The sequence below is a fragment of the Felis catus genome, chromosome F1, assembly GCF_018350175.1.
Source record: "Felis catus isolate Fca126 chromosome F1, F.catus_Fca126_mat1.0, whole genome shotgun sequence".
In the NCBI taxonomy this organism is placed as follows: Eukaryota; Metazoa; Chordata; class Mammalia; order Carnivora; family Felidae; genus Felis; species Felis catus.
Window position 1 is genome coordinate 47976927 of NC_058384.1, and position 20558 is coordinate 47997484.

Here is a 20558-nt window from a genome sequence, read left to right on the forward strand (position 1 = left end):
TATATAAAGACATATATTTATAAACTATATACAGACGTGTAAGAAAATTCATCATAGGATTATTCTTGATACGAATAATTAGAGACAACCTAAAAGCATAGCAAAAAGGAATGGGAGGATAAGTTATAGTATGTTGTTGGAATACTATGCAAATCACTGAAGATAATGAGATAAATTTCTATGTGTTAATATGGAAGGACGTCTGATATATTTTTGAGGAAAATGGAAGTTGCACTATAGTGGTATAGTATAAATCCATTTTCATTTTCTGAAGAAAAACCTTAAATGTGTATATGTAAGAACAGAAAAATTTTTGAGAGTATCACACCAGATTCTCAACAGTTACTGGCCCAGGGAAGTGGAAGGTTGAAGTGGGGAATTTTTCATTTTAAATTTATAGGGTCCTGAGATGATTGAAATGTTTCCTACCAGAATATATTACTTTTGTATTCTAAACAATAAGTAAATAAACCATATCAGTAAACTAGCCAATTATTCTTGTGACAAAAGTATTGCTATAATTTCTTTTAATAAGATGTCCCTAAAATGCAGTTAAACATGAACAAAACATAAATAAATGCAGTATATGTATATGTATATGTACATACACATTTGAGTAATACATTTATTGTACAATCTGAGGCATACCTATAATGTCTTCCTAACAATAATAATACTGATGAGTACAGGGTACTCCCCACTGGTAGCCATTCTCCTAGCATTTTATTTTTTTAATTATTATTTTTTTTTAGTTTCAAGTTTTTATTTAAATTCCAGTTATTAACATATAGTGTAATATTAGTTCAGGAGCAGAATTTAGTGGTTCATCACTTACATGTAACACCCAGTGCTCATCACAAGTGCCCTCCTTAATCCCCATCATCCGTTTAACCCATCCCCTGCCTACCTCCCCACTATCAACCCTCAGTTCTATAGTCAAGCCTCTTATGGTTTGCCTCCCTCTTTTTTTCCCTTCCTCTATTTTTATTTGTTTCTTTCCCTTAAATTCCACATATGAATGAAATCATATAGTGTTTGTCTTTCCCTAGCTGATTCATTTCACTTAGTATAATACTCTCTGGCTCCATCCCTGGCATTTTGTTTTATTTTTTAATTTAAATCCAAGTTAGTAAACATATAATGTAGTAATGGTTTTAGGAGTAGAATTTAGTGATTGATCACTTATACATAACACCCAGTGCCTAGCATTTTAAATATTTTACTTTGTTCATTTTATTTGTTTATTATTTATTTATTTATTTATTGTCAAACCGTCTATAACTGGGCTACTTAAAGTGTAGTTCTTAGACCAGCAATGTCAGCATCACCTGGGAACTTGTTGGAAATGCAGAATTCCAGGCGAATGGAATTAGAATCTGCATTTTAACAAGATGCCCAGTTAATTTCTGTGCTCATTCAAACTTAAGCACAGCCTCATTGGTTATTTTTATATTTGTGGAAATGTTTTCATAATCAGTGGGCAGTGTGCTATACTTTCTGCAGTTAAGAACTTGATTTTATTGATTTTAGGATATTTGCAGTTTCAGTAGCAAAATTCAAAAGCGTAATGGATTAGAAAATTGATTAGAAATAAAATGCAAGAGGTGCCTGGCTGTCTCAGTCAATGGAGCATGTGACTCTTGATCTCAGGGTTGTAAGTTTGAGCCCCACATTGAGTGCAGAGATTACTTAAAACTCAAATCTTTAAAAAATGGTGGGGCGGGGGGGACCTGCCTGGCTCGTTTGGTAGACAACATGATTCTTTAAATTTCCCTTAATGTTTATTTTTGAGAACCAGAGAGACAGAGCGCAAGCGGGGTCAGGGGGAGACACAGAATCCAAAGCAGGCTCCAGGTTCTGAGCTGTGAGCACAGAGCCTGCCATGGGGCTCAAACCAATGAACTGTGAGATCTTGACCTGAGCCAAAGTCAGATGCTCAACTGACAAAGCCACCCAGTTGCCCTGAGTTTATGACTCTTAATCTCAGGGTCATGAATTCAAGCCCCACATTGGGTGTGGAGCCTACTTAAGTAAAAAAAAAAAAAATTAAATTAAAAAAAAAAAGAAAGAAAATGCAAAACCATTCACAATGTGCCAGGTACTGTTCTAAGTATTTTTACATATTGTGTAATTCTCATAAGCTATGAAGTAGATCCTGTTACCCTCATTTTTCATATGAGGACACTAAAGCACTAAAACAGGAAGTAATTTTATTCAAGTTCACACAACTTGTAAGCAGTAAACGTAGGATTCAAACTCAACTAACTGGCTCCTGAGCCCTTTCTCCCTCCCTCCCTTTCTTCCTACCTACCTTCCCTCCTCCTTTCCTTCTCTCCCTTCCTCTCTCTCCCTATCATCCCCCTTTCCCCTACCCTGCCTCCCTGCCTCCTTCCCTCCCTCCCTCCCTCTCTCTCCCTTCCCCTCCTCCTCCCTCCTTCGCTCTCTTCTTCCTCCACCTCCCCCCACCCCCCCGCATTCTTAGGGGTGAAAGTTGCATTATGGACAGAATCATACAGTGAAAATTTATTAAAAGCTTTATAAGAGACAGTAATTACCTTCGCTGAATTATTAAGGAATACATAGGGTAAGTGGTAATCATGAGCTCTGGGATCCAGGGGCTCTGTGTGGGCTGGTAATTACGATTTTGATTAGAGACTAACAGGCTCCAGGTTGGGCCTCCCAGGGTGTGTCTCTTAGTGAAGTTACCAAAGTCCAGGATCTGCCCTTTCAGCTTATGATTGGAGGCATTGAGTGTACACTCACTGAAGGTGATAAGGACATTGGGTAGTTGAGACAACTTAATAAAACTTGTAGACTAATGTACACCTGAAAGAGACTTTACCAATTTACTTTACAATTATAACTGCCAAGCGGACCAGACACTCCTATCAATACATTCTCTCCCTGGTAGATAAATTTACCAAGGAAACCAAATTAAGACCAGAAGGTTGGTTAACTGTAGAATTGGTCCAAAGGAAATTACTTATTTTTTAGAGACACTGGCTGTGACCACCTATGAGATGTTTTGCCAGACAACACACCAGCCAAATGTGCCTCGTACACCACACGCACCCTTGGTCAAAATGTTACTGCATCCTTCTGTATGTTGCTACAGGCACAATGACAGAATTTTAACGATCACTTTTCTGGTTGATATTTTCCTATTCCCCTTCTCATATCAACAAATGTTTTTAAAAAATGCTGTAATTTCAGTTTATACTCATTTTATTTCAGTTTTATTTCATGATATTTGGATAGCCTCCGTAATTTAATTTTTTAAACTGTCTCTAAATAAAGGGATGATTTTCTATAACTTGTTTAACACCTGTGTGTGAGGAATCCGTTTCTATTGTACTATCGCCAATACGACCTTTCTTAATATTGCACACCTGAACTAGTTTATAATTAACTTACATATTTGGAATGACCTGCACCCTTACAATGATGGGAAGTGTTTCATTTAGAGCACACAGGATCGTTATTGGGGTAGTTGTGTTGCTAATATACTGAATGCCTTGGGTGATGCAGTTACTCTTTCAGATATTAGGCCAAAATCTACTTGAATTAACGCTTGCGATAAAAAACAAAGGTGTGTTGGGGCACCTGGGTGACTCAGTCATTTGAGTGTCCAACTCTTGATTTTGACTCCGGTCCTGATCGCACAGTTTGTGGCATCCAGCCCCACATCGGGCTCTGCACTGACAGTGCCGAGCCTGCGTGTGATTCTCTCTCTCTCTCTCTCTCTCTCTCTCTCTCTCTCTCTCTCTCTCTCCCTCTCTCTCCCTCTCTCCCTCCCTCTCTCTGCCCTTCCTCTCACACACACACACTGTCTCTCTCACACTCAAATAAATAAAAACACAAAACAATGGTGTGTCAACTTAAGTAGCCTCATTATATGTCCCATGAGTGACTTGGTCACTCTAGCCTCTACTATCCGTGTAAGAACTTTCTTGAAGTTGGCAACAGTGTCACAGGTGAAACACTGAACTTTCTGCATACCAGTTTGTTCTCCAGTTGTAACCTAATGGTGCGGTATGTTGGAGGGCAGACTACCAGACTTGGACTTGGGAGACCTGGGTCTAGTCCTGCTATGCTATTAACCGGTGTATGATCTTGGCCTAGGTTCTATTATCTGCAGAAATGTACTTTATCCTTTCTTATATATTTAAGTAGCACTTAAAGAGCAAACATAATTCACATATGTTTATACGACTAACCCCTAAAACAAATACTGCTCTATTAAAGCTTTGTTGGATTAGACACAAACACTTCTGGCCCTTCTTGCGCTCTCTCATGGTTGAGTCTAAACAAAAGAAATCATGCTTATGTGCCTTTCTTTTAAAACACAGATGGTGTTCAGAAAAAGTTTCCTAAGCTTTTATCCCTATGTTTTGGGGACCTCTCTGCCTCCCCACACTGACAACCTTACAAACTCACACATCTAATTTGTATTATTATCTTGAAGCAGTTCTTTTGCTAATTTTAATCTCTAAGATGGTGTGTGAAGATTGTAAGCTAGTACACATCTTCTCAGCTTATGGTGGGGTTAAGTCCTGATAAACCTATTATTGTAAGTCTAAAATGCATTTAATACACCTAACCTACTAAATATTATAGCTTAGCCTACCCTGAATGTGCTCAGAACACTTCTATTAGCCTACAGTTGGGCTAGCCCTCGTGATCACGTGGCTGACTGGGAGCAGCCCAGCATCATAAGAGATCATCGTATTGTGTATTAACCAGCCCAAGAAAAGCTGAAAATTCAAAATTTACTGAATGTTTATTGGTTTTGCACCATGGAAGAGTTGAAAACCTGTAAGTTGAATTGATTAGTTGGGGAACATCTGTATAAACTATGTACTCTGACACAGCATCTCCAATTTTAAATCTAATCATTTGTATACACAATCTTTATTCACAAAAGGAAAATCAACTCCTTTCTGGAAACATATTTAAATAAATGTAGACAATTCTGGGGTCTTATGATAGAATTACCATTTAAGAACTTTGGAATGATATATTTTAGCATCAGTAAATGTCAGGACAGAAGCCTTACTATAAACACCACATGAGAGTGTTATAGTAGAAGAGGCAAGATTGAAAATAGGCTTCAGTGTCTGCCTGTTCATTCATTAATCAGTCAGGTTTAATGCTGGGTTGGGGATACATGGGTGAAATGACATAGTCTTGCTCTTGTGGGTTTAGGCTGGGATTTAGCCTTGTAGGATTATAAATCTCACTGGTGATAACTTCCTCAAAGAGCCGGGACAACATTATGGTAAGTAACTGTTGCCAGGGCGTTAGACAAAACAATCTTAAGTCTATTTTGCCCCATATGCAGTAATAATGTTTGGACAAATATTTATGAGGATTGACTTACACTTGAGATATCAACTTACGAGTATATTTTGTGGTCACAGTATGAATATTCCTGTCAACTTTTTTCTTTTTTAACATTCAGTAACAGCTTATTTTGGGAGGAGGAAATGAGGAGAAAATAGAATAGGGGTCTTAGCTGAATTTCAGTTAAAGTTTAAGGTATAGAATAAGTAGCAATTACAACTTTTAAGTTCTGTTAGCATTCGGGGGTTACTGAGGTCCTTCCCAGAAACTTGGGAAGTAGAGAAGATTGTATTCTGAAAGTTAAATTGTAAAGTCATCACGTAACAGAGTATGAATTGGGAAAGTTCCTAGAAGGTGACAGACTGTTCCCAAACCACTTGGATGTGACTGTAACTGAGAGGTCATTAACAACACCTACCTAGCTAGGTGAGTAATATAAAGGAGTGAAGCTGACCAGATATTGGCATACTAACCACAAAGTGATACTCGCCATTTCCACCAGTTATGTGCTTTCCTCCATTTTTCGTAACATATAGACCACTCTTTGTCCAATTTACTGTTTTCCTTCATCTGAGAGATAGAACAAGTATTTTATTTTTCTCTCAAGTTTAAGAGGGAGAAAGAAAGAACATAGATAAATAGCAAGGGACACTTGGCCAGGGTGGCAGAGACTCTAGGAAACAGGAGAGTACTCCACTCTAGAGTGTTCCATCTATCTAAATGGAACAGCTATTCCTCAGCTGTAGCTGATTATTTCCAGGTAAAAATAGGGCTAGTATTGCCAAATATTTCTGTTTTTTTGAGAGAGCCAAAAATCTAGATTTATTGGAGTTTTTTTTCACCATCTGGATGTCTTCTTGGGAGAAGTGGCTATTCATGTCTTTTGCCCATTTCTTCACTGGATTATTTGTCTTCTGGGTGTTGAGTTTGATACATTCTTTATAGATTTTGGATACTAACCCTTTATCTGATATGTTGTTTGCAAATATCTTCTCCCATTCTGTCGGTTGCCTTTTAGTTTTGCTGATTGTTTCCTTCACTGTGCAGAAGCTTTTTATTTTGATAAGGTCCCAATAGTTCATTTTTGCTTTTGTTTCCCTTGCCTCTAGAGACATGTTGAGTAAGAAGTTGCTGTGGCTGAGGTCAAAGAGGTTTTTGCCTGCTCTCTCTTCAAGGATTTTGATGGCTTCCTATATTACATTTAGGTCTTTCATCCATTTTGAGTTTATTTTTATGTATGGTGTAAGAAAGTGGTCCAGGTTCATTCTTCTGCATGTTGCTGTCCAGTTTTCCCAGCACCACTTGCTGAAGAGACTGTCTTTGTTCCACTGAATATTCTTTCTTGCTTTGTCAAAGATTAGTTGGCCATACGTTTCTGGGCCCATTTCTGGGTTCTCTGTTCTGTTCCATTGATCTGAGAGTCTGTTCTTGTGCCAGTACCATACTCTTTTGATGATTACAGCTTTGAAGGATATCTTGAAGTCTGGGATTGTGATGCCTCCTGCTTTGGTTTTCTTTTTCAAGATCGCTTTGGCTATTTGGGGTCTTTTCTGGTTCCATACAAATTTTAGGATTATTCTAGCTCTGTGAAGAATGCTGGTGTTATTTTGATAGGGACAGCATTGAATATATAGATTGCTTTGGGTAGTATTGACATTTTAACAATATTTGTTCTTCCTATTCAGGAGCATGGAATATTTTTCCATTTTTTTGTGTCTTCCATTTCTTTCATAAGCTTTCTATAGTTTTCAGTGTATAGATTTTTCAGCTCTTTGGTTAGATTTATTGCTAGGTATTTTATGGTTTTTGGTGCAATTGTAAATGGGATAGATTCCTTGATTTCCCTTTCTGTTACTTCATTATTGGTGTATAGGAATGCAACTGACTTCTGTGCATTGATTTTATATCTTGCAACTTTGCTGAATTCATGAATCAGTTCTAGCAGTTTTTTGGTGGAATCTTTTGGGTTTTCCATATAGAGTATCATGTCATCTGCAAAGAGTGAAAGTTTGACTTCTTCCTGGCTGATCTAGATGCCTTTTATTTCTTTGTATTGTCTGATTGCTGAAGCTAAGACTTCAATACTATGTTGAATAACAGTGGTGAGAGTGGACATCCCTGTCTTGTTCCTGACCTTAGGGGGAAAGCTGTCAGTTTTTCCCCATTGAAGATGATATTAGCGTTGGGTCTTTTTGTATATGGCTTTTTTTTTTAATTAAAAAAAATTTTTTTTAATGTTTATTTATTTTTGAGACAGAGAGACAGAGCATGAATGGGGGAGGGGCAGAGAGAGAGGGAGACACAGAATCAGAAGCAGGCTCCAGGCTCTGAGCCATCAGCCCAGAGCCCAACACGGGGCTCGAACTCACGGACCACGAGATCGTGACCTGAGCTGAAGTCAGAAGCTTAACCGACTAAGCCACCCAGGCACCCCTGTATATAGCTTTTATGATCTCGAAGTATGATCCTTCTTGAGGGTTCTTATCCAGAAAGGATGTTGTATTTTGTCAAATGCTTTCTCTGCATCTATTGAGAGGATCATATGGTTCTTGTCCTTTCTTTTATTGAAGTGATGAATCACATTAATTGTTTTGTGGATATTGAAGCAGCCCTGCATCCCAGGTATTAATCCCACTCGGTCATGGTGAATAATTTTTTTAATGTATTGTTGGATCCGGTTGGCTAATATCTTGTTGAGGATTTTTGCATCCTTGTTCATCAGGGAAATTGGTCTATAGTTCTCCTTTTTAGTGGGGGTCTCTGTCTGGTTTTGGAATCAAATGCTGGCTTCATAAAAAGAGTTTGGAAGTTTTCCTTCCATGTCTATTTTTTGGAACAGCTTCAAGAGAATAGGTGTTAACTCTTCCTTAAATGTTTGGTAGAATTCCCCATGAAAGCCATCTGGCCCTGGACTCTTGTTTTTTGGGAGATTTTTGATTATAAATTCGATTTCTTTACTGGTTATGGATCTGTTCAAATTTTCTATTTCTTCCTGTTTCAGTTTTGGTAGTGTATATGTTTCTAGGAATTTGTCCATTTCTTCCAGATTGCCCATTTTATTGGCATATAATCGCTCATAATATTCTCTTATTGTTTTTATTTCTGTTGTGTTGGTTGTGATCTCTCCTCTTTCATTCTTAATTCTATTTATTTGGGTCCTTTCCTTTTTCTTTTTGATCAAACTGGCTAGTGGTTTATCAATTTTTTTAATTCTTTCAAAGAACCAGCTTCTGGTTTCATTGATCTGTTCTACTGGATTTTTTGTTTTGTTTTGTTTTGTTTTTGATAGCATTGATTTCTGCTCTAATCTTTATGATTTCCTGTCTTCTTCTGGTTTTGGGTTTTATTTGCTGTTCTTTTTCCAACTCTTTAAGGCATAAGGTTAGGTTGTGTATCTGAGATCTTTCTTCCTTTAGAAAGGCCTGGATTGGTATATACTTCCCTCTTATGACCGCCTTTGCTGCGTCCCAGAAGTTTTGGGTTGTGTTGTACCATTTTCATTGGCTTCTATGTACTTTTTAATTTCCTCTTTAACTTCTTGGTTAGCCCATTCATTTTTTAGTAGGATGTTCTTTAGTCTCCAAGTATTTGTTACCTTTCCAAATTTTTTCTTGTGGTTGATTTCAAGTGTCATAGTGTTGTGGTCTGAAAATATGCATGGTATGATCTCGATCTTGTTGTACTTGTTGAGGGCTGATTTGTGTCCCAGTATGTGGTCTATTCTGGAGAACGTTCCATGTGCACTGGAGAAGAATGTATATTCCGCTGCTTTAGGATGAAATGTTCTGAATATATCTGTTAAGTCCATCTGGTCCAGTTAAGCCATTGTTTCCTTGTTGATTTTCTGATTAGATGATCAGTCCATTGTTGTAAGTGGGGTGTTGAAGTCCCCTACTATTATTGTACTATTATTAACGAGTTTCTTTATGTTTGTGATTAATTGATTTATATATTTGAGTGCTCTCACATTTGGAGCATAAATATTTACAATTGTTAGGTCTTCTTGGTGGATAGACCCCTTAATTATGATATAATGCCCTTCTTCATCTCTTGTTACAGCCTTTATTTTAAAGTCTAGATTGTGTGATATAAGTATGGCTACTCCAGCTTTCTTTTGTTGACCATTATCATGATAGATGGTTCTCCATCCCCTCACTTTCAATTTGAAGATATCTTTAGGTCTAAAGTGGGTCACTTTTAAGCAGCATATAGATGGATCTTGTTTTCTTATCCATTCTGTTACCCTATGTCTTTTGATTGGACCATTGAGTCCATTGACATTTAGAGTGAGTACTGAAAGATATGAATTTATTGCCATTATGATGCTTATAGAGTTGGAGTTTCTGGTGGTGTTCTCTGGTCCTTTCTAGTCTTTGTTGCTTTCAGTCTTGTCTTGTCTTGTCTTGTCTTTTCTTTTCTTTTCTTCTTTCTTTCTTTCTTTCTTTCTTTCTTTCTTTCTTTCTTTCTTTCTTTCTTTCTTTCTTTCTTTCTCTTTTTTTCTTTCTTTCTTTTCTTTCATCTTTTCTGCCCTCAGTCCCCCTTAAAATTTCTTGCAGAGCTGGTTTAGTGGTCATGAACTCCTTTAATTTTTGTTTGGGAAACTTTTAATCTCTCCTTCTATTTTGAATGAAAGCCTTGCTGGATAAGAATTCTTGGTTGCCTATTTTTCTGATTCAGCACATTGAGTGTATCCTGCCACTCCTTTCTGGCCTGCCAAGTTTCTGTGGATAGGTCTGCTGTGAACCTGATTTGTCTTCCCTTGTAGGTTAAGGACTTTTATTCCCTTGCTGCTTTCATGATACTTTCCTTGCCTGAGTATTTTGTGAATTTGACTATGATATGGCTTGTTGGTCGGTTTTTGTTGAATCTAATGGGAGTCCTCTGTGCTTCCTGGATTTTGATGTCTTTGTCTTCCCCGAGGTTAGGAAGGTTTTCTGCTATGATTTGCTCACATAACCCTTCTACCCCTTTTTCTTCTTTTCATTTTCTGGGACCCCTATGATTCTGATGTTATTCCTTTTTAATGAGTCACTTATTTCTCTAATTTTTAAATCGTGCTCTTTTGCCTTAGTCTGCCCCTTTTTTTCTGCTTCATTATTCTCCAGAAGTTTGTCCTCTATATTGCTGATTCTCTGCTCTGCCTCATCCATCCTTGCCACCGTGGCATCCATTAGAGATTGCAGCTGTTATAGCATTTTTTATTTCATTCTGGCTAGGTTTTACTTCTTTTATCTCCGCAGAAAAGGATTCTAATCTATTTTCGACTCCAGCTAGTATTCTTATTTAAGTGATTCTAAATTCTGGTTCAGATATCTTGCTTGTATCTGTGTTAGTTAAGTCTCTGGCTGTCATTTCTTCCTGCTCTTTCTTTTGGGGTGAATTCTTTCGTTTCGTCATTTTAAAGGGAGAAAGGAATTATTGAGGTAAAAAAAATTAAAGACGATTAAAATTTAAAAAATTAAAATTCAAAAGTTAAAACAACACACACACACACACACACAATCAAATCAATGATGCTAGATACTAGGCGTGTTTGGGTCTGGGTGTTGAAAGGGGCTTGATAGAGAAAAAAGGGGAAAGAAAAAAAAGAAATCATTTGAAAATTTGAAGAAATGAATACACTGAAATAGAGTAAAATGAAAAGATGAAAGTAAAATAGAATTTGAAAAAATTTACACAGAAGTAAAAAATATAGAAAAAAATGAAAGAAAAATATTTTTAATAAAAATTGAAAATATATATATTTTTCTCTTTCTGTATTCAAGAAAAAGAAAAGAAATAAAAAAGAGAAAAATAAAAGGAAAAAAATTGATTAGATGGACCAGCGAACAGACTGAAATATGATTGAAATTGCTTTGTTTTCCCCTAGAAGCCAAACTATGAAGCGCTTTATAGTCTGTAAACTAAGCAGGCAGAGAGACTTGGGTTCCTGAAGAGTGAGTTGGGCCCAGTTGGGCGGGGCTTGGTGTAATGGCTCCGTTCTCCACTAGATGGAGCTGCTTAGCTTACTAGGGTGGATTGTTGCGGTGCTTGTGGGTGTGTATGCGCATGCGCGGGAATGGTGAAAATGGCGTCGCCCACCTACCAGTCTCTAGTATCAAACCTCTGTTCTTCCCGACCAGCAATTGCGCACCTGTCCTTTGCCTTCAGCTTCCGTCCACTCCCTGCTTTTACACTGTCGTGACCAAGCCCCAGGCAGCACCTCTCTCCTGAGTTTCGTCTCAGATGCGGCTGTTTTTCCCCCGACCCCTTACTTCTGTGGGACTGCGGCTTTGACCCTTTCTGCCTCTCTGTGGGAGGGTCTCACCGAGCAATGGCCAGCTGCCAGCAGCACCCAGGAACATTCGCGGGACAGTGCTGCTGCTGAGGCCCAGAGACTGCGGCCAGGTGCCAGTCCACCCCAGAAAAAGTTCACACAATCATGTGGCAGCAGCGTTTCAGGGATTATGGCAAATCACAACACGCATCTGGCACCAGGCTTCACCCTCAATGACCTTGTTCCAGCGCCAGCGAATGTGGTTGTTCTCCTGGGTCCACTGGCGCCTTGGCGTTTGGGGGAGCCACACAGCCTCTATGAGACGTCCTCCCAGCAGGGGAACCGCTTTTCCTCATGTGGCTTGAAGCCCCGGACTTCACTCTACTCCTGGGGATTTGCCCTTCCCACCAGAGCACCACCAGGTATGGAGCTGTAGAGTTTCAGACTCTGCTTTCCCCTCTGTTTATAGAGTCTTAATGGAATTTAAGCCATCTCCTTTCTCCTTTTTCCCTTTTTAGTTCAGTCCCTGCGGCTGTTTCCACTTTTCCACTTTCTCTCCAGCTGCTTTTGGCCAAGGGAAGGGTGATTTTCCCGTATTCTCCCCCCACCCCCATCTCCATCCTCTCTGGATGCAAAAACAGCTCTCTGCCCTTCGTGGCTTCTCTCTCCCCCAGTTCACCCCTCAGTGCCGCGTACCTGCTGAGTTCTGTGGTTCAGATGTGTGCAGATTGTTGTGTTAATCCTCAGATCAGCTTTCTAGGTGTGCAGGATGGTTTAGAGTTGATCTGGCTGTATTTCATGGATGCGAGACACACAAAAAAACTTTCATGCTGTTCCACCATCTTGGCTCCTCTGTTTTCTTCTCTTTTTTTTTTTTTTTAATTTTTTTTTTCAACGTTTATTTATTTTTGGGACAGAGAGAGACAGAGTATGAACGGGCGAGGGGCAGAGAGAGAGGGAGACACAGAAACGGAAACAGGCTCCAGGCTCTGAGCCATCAGCCCAGAGCCCGACGCGGGGCTCGAACTCACGGACCGCGAGATCGTGACCTGGCTAAAGTCAGAAGCTTAACCGACTGCGCCACCCAGGCGCCCCATGTTTTCTTCTCTTTTAAACTGTTCTTTTCTTTTTTCTTTTGGTCTGGTAATTCCTTACTATTTTGTTGGTACTTTGTTCATTTCATCCATTTTTTAAAAATTAGTTAATTAGCTTTAAAGTTACTGTGAGCAGGAGATCTAGGCCACTCCCAGGACAGCATTAGTAGACAAAGAAGTTCCCTCTCTTTTCATTTCTGTATGTAAAAACTATCAAGCTTTATTATTTTCAAATAAAAAACTATCAAGCTTTATTAGTTTCAAATAAAAATATAAAAATAACATGTTTTATATCTGTAGTAATGGCATACTTTGTGATTCCATGTTCCTTAATTATTAGTGGAGCTAATAGAAACAGAAATCTATTGATTTCTCCATCAATAGGAAGGAGGAACATTGACATGGATGGCTTAAGGCTAATGATATTCGTGTCATTGTACTGCTGGAGACAATATCTTTTTCAAAAAAAAAAATTTAATGTTTATTTTTGAGAGAGAGAGACACACACAGAACGTGAGTGGGGGAGGGGCAGGGAGAGAGGGAGGCACAGAATCTGAAGCAGGCTCCAGGCTCCATGCTGTCAGCACAGAGCCCGATGCAGGGCTCAAACCCACGAACTGTGAGATCATGACCTGAGCCGAAGTTGGCGCTTAACCAACTGAGCCACCCAGGTGTCCCTAGAGACAAGGTCTTCTGGATCAAGTCATTTAATAAATATTGATTGAACATGCACTAAGCATCAGGTTAATGAGGTTCTAGGCATGTAATGGTAAAAACAACAGATATTATCTTTGTCCTTATGGGATTTATCTAGTGAGGTTGACAGACATGAACCAGATAATCACAAATACATAATTGTAAACTATTATAAGTGCTATGAAAGCAAAGAGTTCTGTGAGATCATCAAACAGGGGAGCTTGACCTACCTGGGTGAGAGTTCGATCTGAAATCTGAAGGACAAGTGGGAATTAAGTAGACCAAACCTGGGGGTTATGTGGGAAGGGAAGTATTCTAGGCAGAAGGAAGTACAAAGTCTGTGAGATAGGAAAGAGTTTAGAGTGTTTTAGAATATTAAAAAGGCAATGTCGTGACTGGAGTGCACAAAGCAAATGCATGTGTTGAGTCTGGAGAGCTAACAGTGCTTGTGCATATTTTTGTGAATTACAATAAGGAGTTTAGTCTTTATACTAAAATTAGTAGATACCATTAAAGAGATTTAAGAAAGGGAATGATATGGTCAAATTAACATTTGTATAAGATCACACTTGCTGTGATATAGAGAACTGATAAAGACTGTGCAAATGTGGATCTGGAAAAGAATGGGCAAATAAAGCATTGTGCTCACGATGCTCTTTATACCTATTTATGAACCATAAAGCTCCACATACTCCTGCTTCCCTATCCTCCTCGCTGTAATCATCTTTAGATTCTATGTGTCCTTTTGCCACCCTCCCCAACTTCAGAAACCCATAGTGCCCACAGTGTGATTTATGTCATTTGTGTTCTCAATCTGGATTTTCAACATTTCTTGCAAGTTCTTTCTCTAATGAAAATGTGACTTTCTCCAGTGCTGAACAGTGGTGGTTATTTCTTGCTTCCACTTGCTCTGGAGATTGAGTAGGTCTTATCTTCCTTGTTCATCATTGACTCTTTTCATTCTCCCTCTTTCCTCCTTGAAACTTGATCTTTTTGAATTTCATGTCATCAAATTATATGACTCGTTGCTGTCAACACCCCTCACTTTTTTGTAATTTTAACTCCTGAATCATGTTATTTACTCCTACACAACTCTTGTCTCAATTCTTGATGGTTTCAATGTACAGCAGCCTGGTCACTCAGTGCTTTGAAGTCTTTCCCTTCAGTGGTGTTCTCTATTCTTGCCTTCAAGCCACTCAATGCTGTAATCATACCCTTGATTTTTTTTTTTATCACCAATAATTACATGTCTTTAACCTGAATTTCATGTCCCTCTTTCTGAACACCACCTCTTATCTTCCTTATCTCACTCCTTCCAGCATTTTAATTCCAGCAATCTTTTGACTCCACTGGAGTCTTCATTTCCATCAATTCCATAACATTTCCAATTTTCCTTTTTTTTTTTTTGATATCTTTATTCTCTCCTTTCCCAGCCTAAGTTTAATGGTCAGTTATTACATGCCCTCTCTTGCATACATCCTTCATTCTTTTTCCCTTCTCTTTGTGCTATTTTTTTTTTTTTTTTTTTTGGCAAAACTACATTCTGGTTAAGTCCAAATCACTATTTTTCTGAACCTGCATCTGATCCACTGAAGAAAAAAACACTAAACCAAGTTACCTCGGCTTTCTTGAAATTCTGATCATGAACCTCAAGTGGGCCCTTAATTCTATCAGGTAAACATTCTATACATTCCTAGGCTACTTCATCTCTCTGATTATATGGGAGCTTTCTTCATTTTACTTAAACCTCATCATCCCTCCTGTGCTCAGCTGACGGTCATACTTCATCCTTTACTGAGAAATGGAACCAATCAGAAGAAAATTTTCATAGACTTCCACCACCACATCTACTTAAAAGCATTAACACTTCTGTCTGCCTTCTTACCTGTTCCTGCAGATGAACTCCCCATATTCCAATCTAAAGCTGGCTTCTTTACTTGTCTTTAGATACTATCCCCTCTTGTCTACTCAAGGACAGCATTCCAGAAATTCTCTCCTCTTTCTCCTACATCATTTTTTTTTCCATTTTTTTAACCAGATTATTTCAATTAGCTTATAAAAAAAAGTATCTTGACTCTGTTTCCTCAATAACTAACACTCAGCTTCTTTTCTCCCTTCTGCAGCAAACTTCCTTAAAAGCACTGCCTGTACTGACTGTCATCAATTTCTCTCTTTTCCTTTTCCCTTAAAACCATGGCAACAGATACTTGCCATTACTGCATGGAAACCGTTCTCTTCAAGTTAACTGATGACCTAACCTCAGTGGTTAATATCCAAAATGTAAAGAACTCACATAACTCAATAGCAGCAGACAAAGCAAGCAACAAACAAACCAAATAATTCAATTAACAAATAGGCAGAGGAGCTGAATAGACATTTTCCCAAAGAATACAGATGGCCAATAGTCACATGGCAAGATGCTCAGCATCACTTATCATTAGGGAAATGCAGATTAAAACACAATGTGATGTTCCCTCACACGTGTTAGAATGGCTATTATCAAAAAGACGAGAAATACGTATTGGTGAGGATGTGGAGAAAAGAGGACAATGGCCTATTGTTGGTGGGAATGTAAAGTGGTACAGCCACTGGGGAACAGTGTATGAAGGTTCCTCAAAACATTAAAAATAGAGCTACCATATGATCCAGAAATTCCACTTCTGGGTATTTATACAAAGAAAATGAAAACACTAATTTGGCAAGGTATATGTACCCTTATGTTAATTGCAGCATTACTTACAATAGCCAAGGCATGGAAACAGCCTAAATATCCATTGATGGATAAATGGATAAAGAAGATGTGGTAATATTCAGCCATAGAAAATAATGAAATCTTGCTATCTGTGACAACATGGATGGACTTTGAAGGTATTATGGTAAGCAAAATAAGTCAGATAGAGAAAGACAAATACTGTATGACTTCACTTATATGTGGAATCTAGAAACAAAGATGAAAAAAAGCAAAACAAAACAAAACTCGTAGAGAAGAGCATGGCAAATGCTAGAGGGGAGGGAGGCTGGGGCATGGGTGAAATGGTAAAGGGGATCAAGAGGTATAAGCTTCTGGTTATAGAGTAAATAAGTCATGGGATATAATATACAGTATGGTGACTATAGTCTGTAATATTGTAGTACATACTTGACAGTTGTCAGGAGAGTAAATATTTTTTAAGTTTATTTATTTTTGAGAAAGAGAGAGCTGAGGAGAGGCAGAGACAGAGAGAGGGAGAGAATCCCAAGCAGGTTTTGCACTGTCATTCAGAGTCCAGCACAGGGCTGGATCTCACGAACCATGCAATCGTGACCTGAGCCAAAATCAAGAGTTGGACACTTCACCAACTGAACCACCCAGGCACCCCAAGAGAGTAAATCTTAAAGGTTAGCTCTGTATGGGGACAGATAGGAACTAGATTTATTGTGGTGATCACTTTGCAACATATACAAATATCAAATCAATTTTTGTACACCTGAAGTCAATACAATGTTATATGTCAATTATACCTTTAAAAAATAAAATTAAAAAAACCCAAAGAGATAAGAACCCTTTCTTTAACTTGGACTGCTCTTTAAATTCCTTTCTTTAAATTCCCCTTTAGCTGGGGTGCCTGGGTGGCTCAGTTGAGTGTCCGACTTTGGCTCAGGTCATGATCTTGCAGTTCATGAGTTCAAGCCCTGCCTTGGGCTCTGTGCTGACAGCTCGGAGCCTGGAGCCTGGTTCAGATTCTGTGTCTCCCTCTCTCTCTGCCCCTTCCCCGTTCATGCTCTGTCTCTCTCTGTCTCTCAAAGATGAATAAATGTTAAAAAAAAAAATAAATTCCCCTTTAGGTGATATCATAAGAAGGCCTTGGTATGGGTGGAGCCTCTGACTTGGAAGGGATTCTCTAGCTGTCTATCAGGGTCAAGGTGGAATCTAGTGGGAATGGAGGTATGGATGGACTATTAGGTTGCGTATGCTCAAGACTTTAAGAAAAAACTCTCTTTTCTTTGAGTTGGTCATTCTTCTGTGGAAGGTAGAAGACTTTGATGGCTAACAGTGGGATGTAGGCTTAAAGAAAGGAGCTATGGGGCAACTTTTAGTCTAGGACTTAGGAAAATGGGCAAAGGGACTTCTTATGGCATATACGGCTCAGCCCCCCCTACAAGGTGTATTAATTTCCTAGGGCTATTGTAACCAAAGTACAACAAACTGGGTGACTTAAAAAAATAGGAATTTCTTTTCTCATAGTTTTGGACGCCAGAGGTCTGAAATCACGGGGTTATCAAGGTTGATGTCTTCTGGAGGCTCTGAGGGAGAATCTGTTTCATGCCTCTGTCCCAGCTATTGGTGGTTTCTGGTAATCCTCAGTGTTCTTTGGCATATAGCTACATAACTCCAATATCTGCCTCTGTTGTCACATAGACTTCTTCCTCATGTGTTGCTCTGTTCTTTTCTTCTGCTCATGTGTCTGTTCTTTTCTTATAAGACCACAGTGATTGGATATAGGTCCCCAACACCATGCTTCAGTATGACCTCATCCTAACTAATTATCTCTGCAAAGACTTTATTTCCAAATAGAATGAACTTCCAAGGTTCTGAGCAGACATGAAGTTTTTGGGGACACTATTCAACCCATTGCATTAAGAGTGAGAGTCTCATAGGAATTTTTAGTCTAAGCCCTATAGAATAAAGTATATATATTTGTAGAGTATCCATTCTGCAAATGTCTCTCACAAATTGATTACGGCAGGAGGTTGTGGGTCTAGAATCCCCCCCAAATTTTTTCTTCTTATTCTCATCATAATAAATTCTTTTTTCTTCTTGCTACCCTCATCATAATGAATACATCTAACTTTGATTGCAACTTCTTAAATTTGTTAAAAAATTTTTTAATGTTAATTTATTTTTGAGAGAGAGAGAGAGAGAGAGAGAGAGAGAGAGAGAGAGAGAGAGAGAGCAGGGGGAGGGCAGAGAGAAGAAGACACAGAATTCAAAGCAGACTCCAGGCTCTGAACTGTCAGCACAGAGCCCCAGTCAGGGCTCGAACTCATGAACTGTGAGATCATGACCTGAGCTGAAGTTGGATGCTTTGCCAGCTGAGCCACCCAGGTGCCGCTGGCTTGTTAAATTTCTTAGAGATACCCTTATGTATTTGACTTATCTGATAATGTTCCATTTAAATGTTTTCAACTGACCAAAGTGAATAGTTACATAACAAAATACTAACCAAATGAAAGATTGGAGCAGGTGCATTGAGGTCTCATTAAATATCAATGATGATTATTGAGTCAGGAGAATCAGCCAGGTAACATAAAAGGAGTCTTAGTGCTTTATTCTTGAAATTCAAAACTCACATTTTTCCTGTTTAGCACTTAGATATTTCATTAACTCAACCCAAACTCTTTTTCTCTGTAGACCATAATTAACGAAATATCAAGCACTTAAAGTAGTGATTTAAAAAAAAAAAACAAAAACAACTCAGAAATCAGAATTGCTGGTTTTGTGGCAGTATTTCTTAAAGGGAGCTGGAGAAGGAGGGTGTCACAACCTGAGTTTTAGCAGGAGACATTACTGTAAGCTGCATCACGAGTGTCATCTGCAGTGATTTGAAACCATAGAAACAAATCAAAGCTACTGCCGGCGTTTGCATTGAGCTGAGATTGCAGGCGCGTGACTGTTCACACCACCAAAAATGGTAAGAGTTTTCGCCAGCCAAAAATAGATTCAGGTACGTTTGCCCTGTCTCAATGCATTTATGAACGCTGACTTATTTTGACATTTATGCAGTCATCTCCCTGGTCTCCTGACATGGTTGAGAAAGTGACTGCAGTTGTCTTTTATGGTAATTCAATTTGGGGTGAAGAATAGTATGAGAAGAAATAAGATTGCAAAGCTGAGCTGCAGGGTGACTATTAGCACTATGGTTGTAAAACAAAACCCTGTATAAAATCGTGTAGGAAACATCCACTCTCTTTGAATACTTTTGGCTCATAGAGCTAAGAATGCTTAAAAGAGAGGTGGAAAGTAGCCATCTTTGATTCACTGGATAGAACAAAAGTACATTAAATTCCTGCTCAATTCAGTGCCACTTGAGTAGAAATGGACAGGATGATTGAATTGCCTGGTTATTTAAGAATCTTACTGCTGAGGAATATGGGCTATTTTACTTATATTGAGAATGAGTCTTCAAAACATAAAGTTGTGTGGGATAATAATTTAGATAAACTCTTTACAGTTGATATGATATGTGAAATCCATACAAATGGAATAGAACCAAATAGAATTTTTTTTTTAGAAAAGAATTGGATATATGAAAAATTTAAATAAAAAAAATAAAGGATGGAAATGTTTTAGAAAAAAAAATTACCAAACTTTAGGCTTCTGCAAATGTTTCTACATTTGAATATTAGAAATTAGACATCTTCAATCTAATTGGTTGAGTCCTCTCAACCAATAGTCAAAGATTGGCAGCCCAAGAGCCAGAGCTGGCTCTCCAGTGGTTTTCTTTTTGCTTTTACAGCTAGCTTTCTTTCTTTCTTTCTTTCTTTCTTTCTTTCTTTCTTTCTTTCTTTCTTTCAGTGTATTTATTTTGAGAGAGAGCACAAGAGGGAGAGGGGCAGAGAGCGAGGAAGATAGAGAATCCCAAGCATGCTCCATGCTGCCAGCACAGAGCCTGACTCTGGGCTCTAACTCACAAACCCCAAGATCATTACCTGAGCCGAAATCAAGAGTCCAACGCTTAACTGACTGAGCCACCCAGGACCCAGGTGCCCCTGCTTTTTCAGTTTTCTCAAGCTTGTTTTGAATGTGAATGTCTTTCTCCATTTGGACTCTCATGACAACCTTGCTCTTTGATTTTTCACTTTTTGCTTGACCTCCCTCATGTGTTCAAACACATTTCCTATGTCATTCTTGGATCCATCTGATGCCATTTTCTCTACCTCAGATAATAAGTTTCCACAATTTCCAAACTGATGCTGCTCTTCTTTCTAGATTTCTGAAAATCTGTTTTCTCCATTAAACTTATAATTATTTACACCTTGCTTTTATGTTTTCAGCATGGTTCTCCTAATGCCACCCAGCAAGGTAACATACAACAGAGAAACAAAATACTGACCAAACTCCAGCTGATTTAGTTTCTAGGGACTCCCCAGTGTTTAATAATTGACAAGCTGTGCTTCTGCCAGGGCCA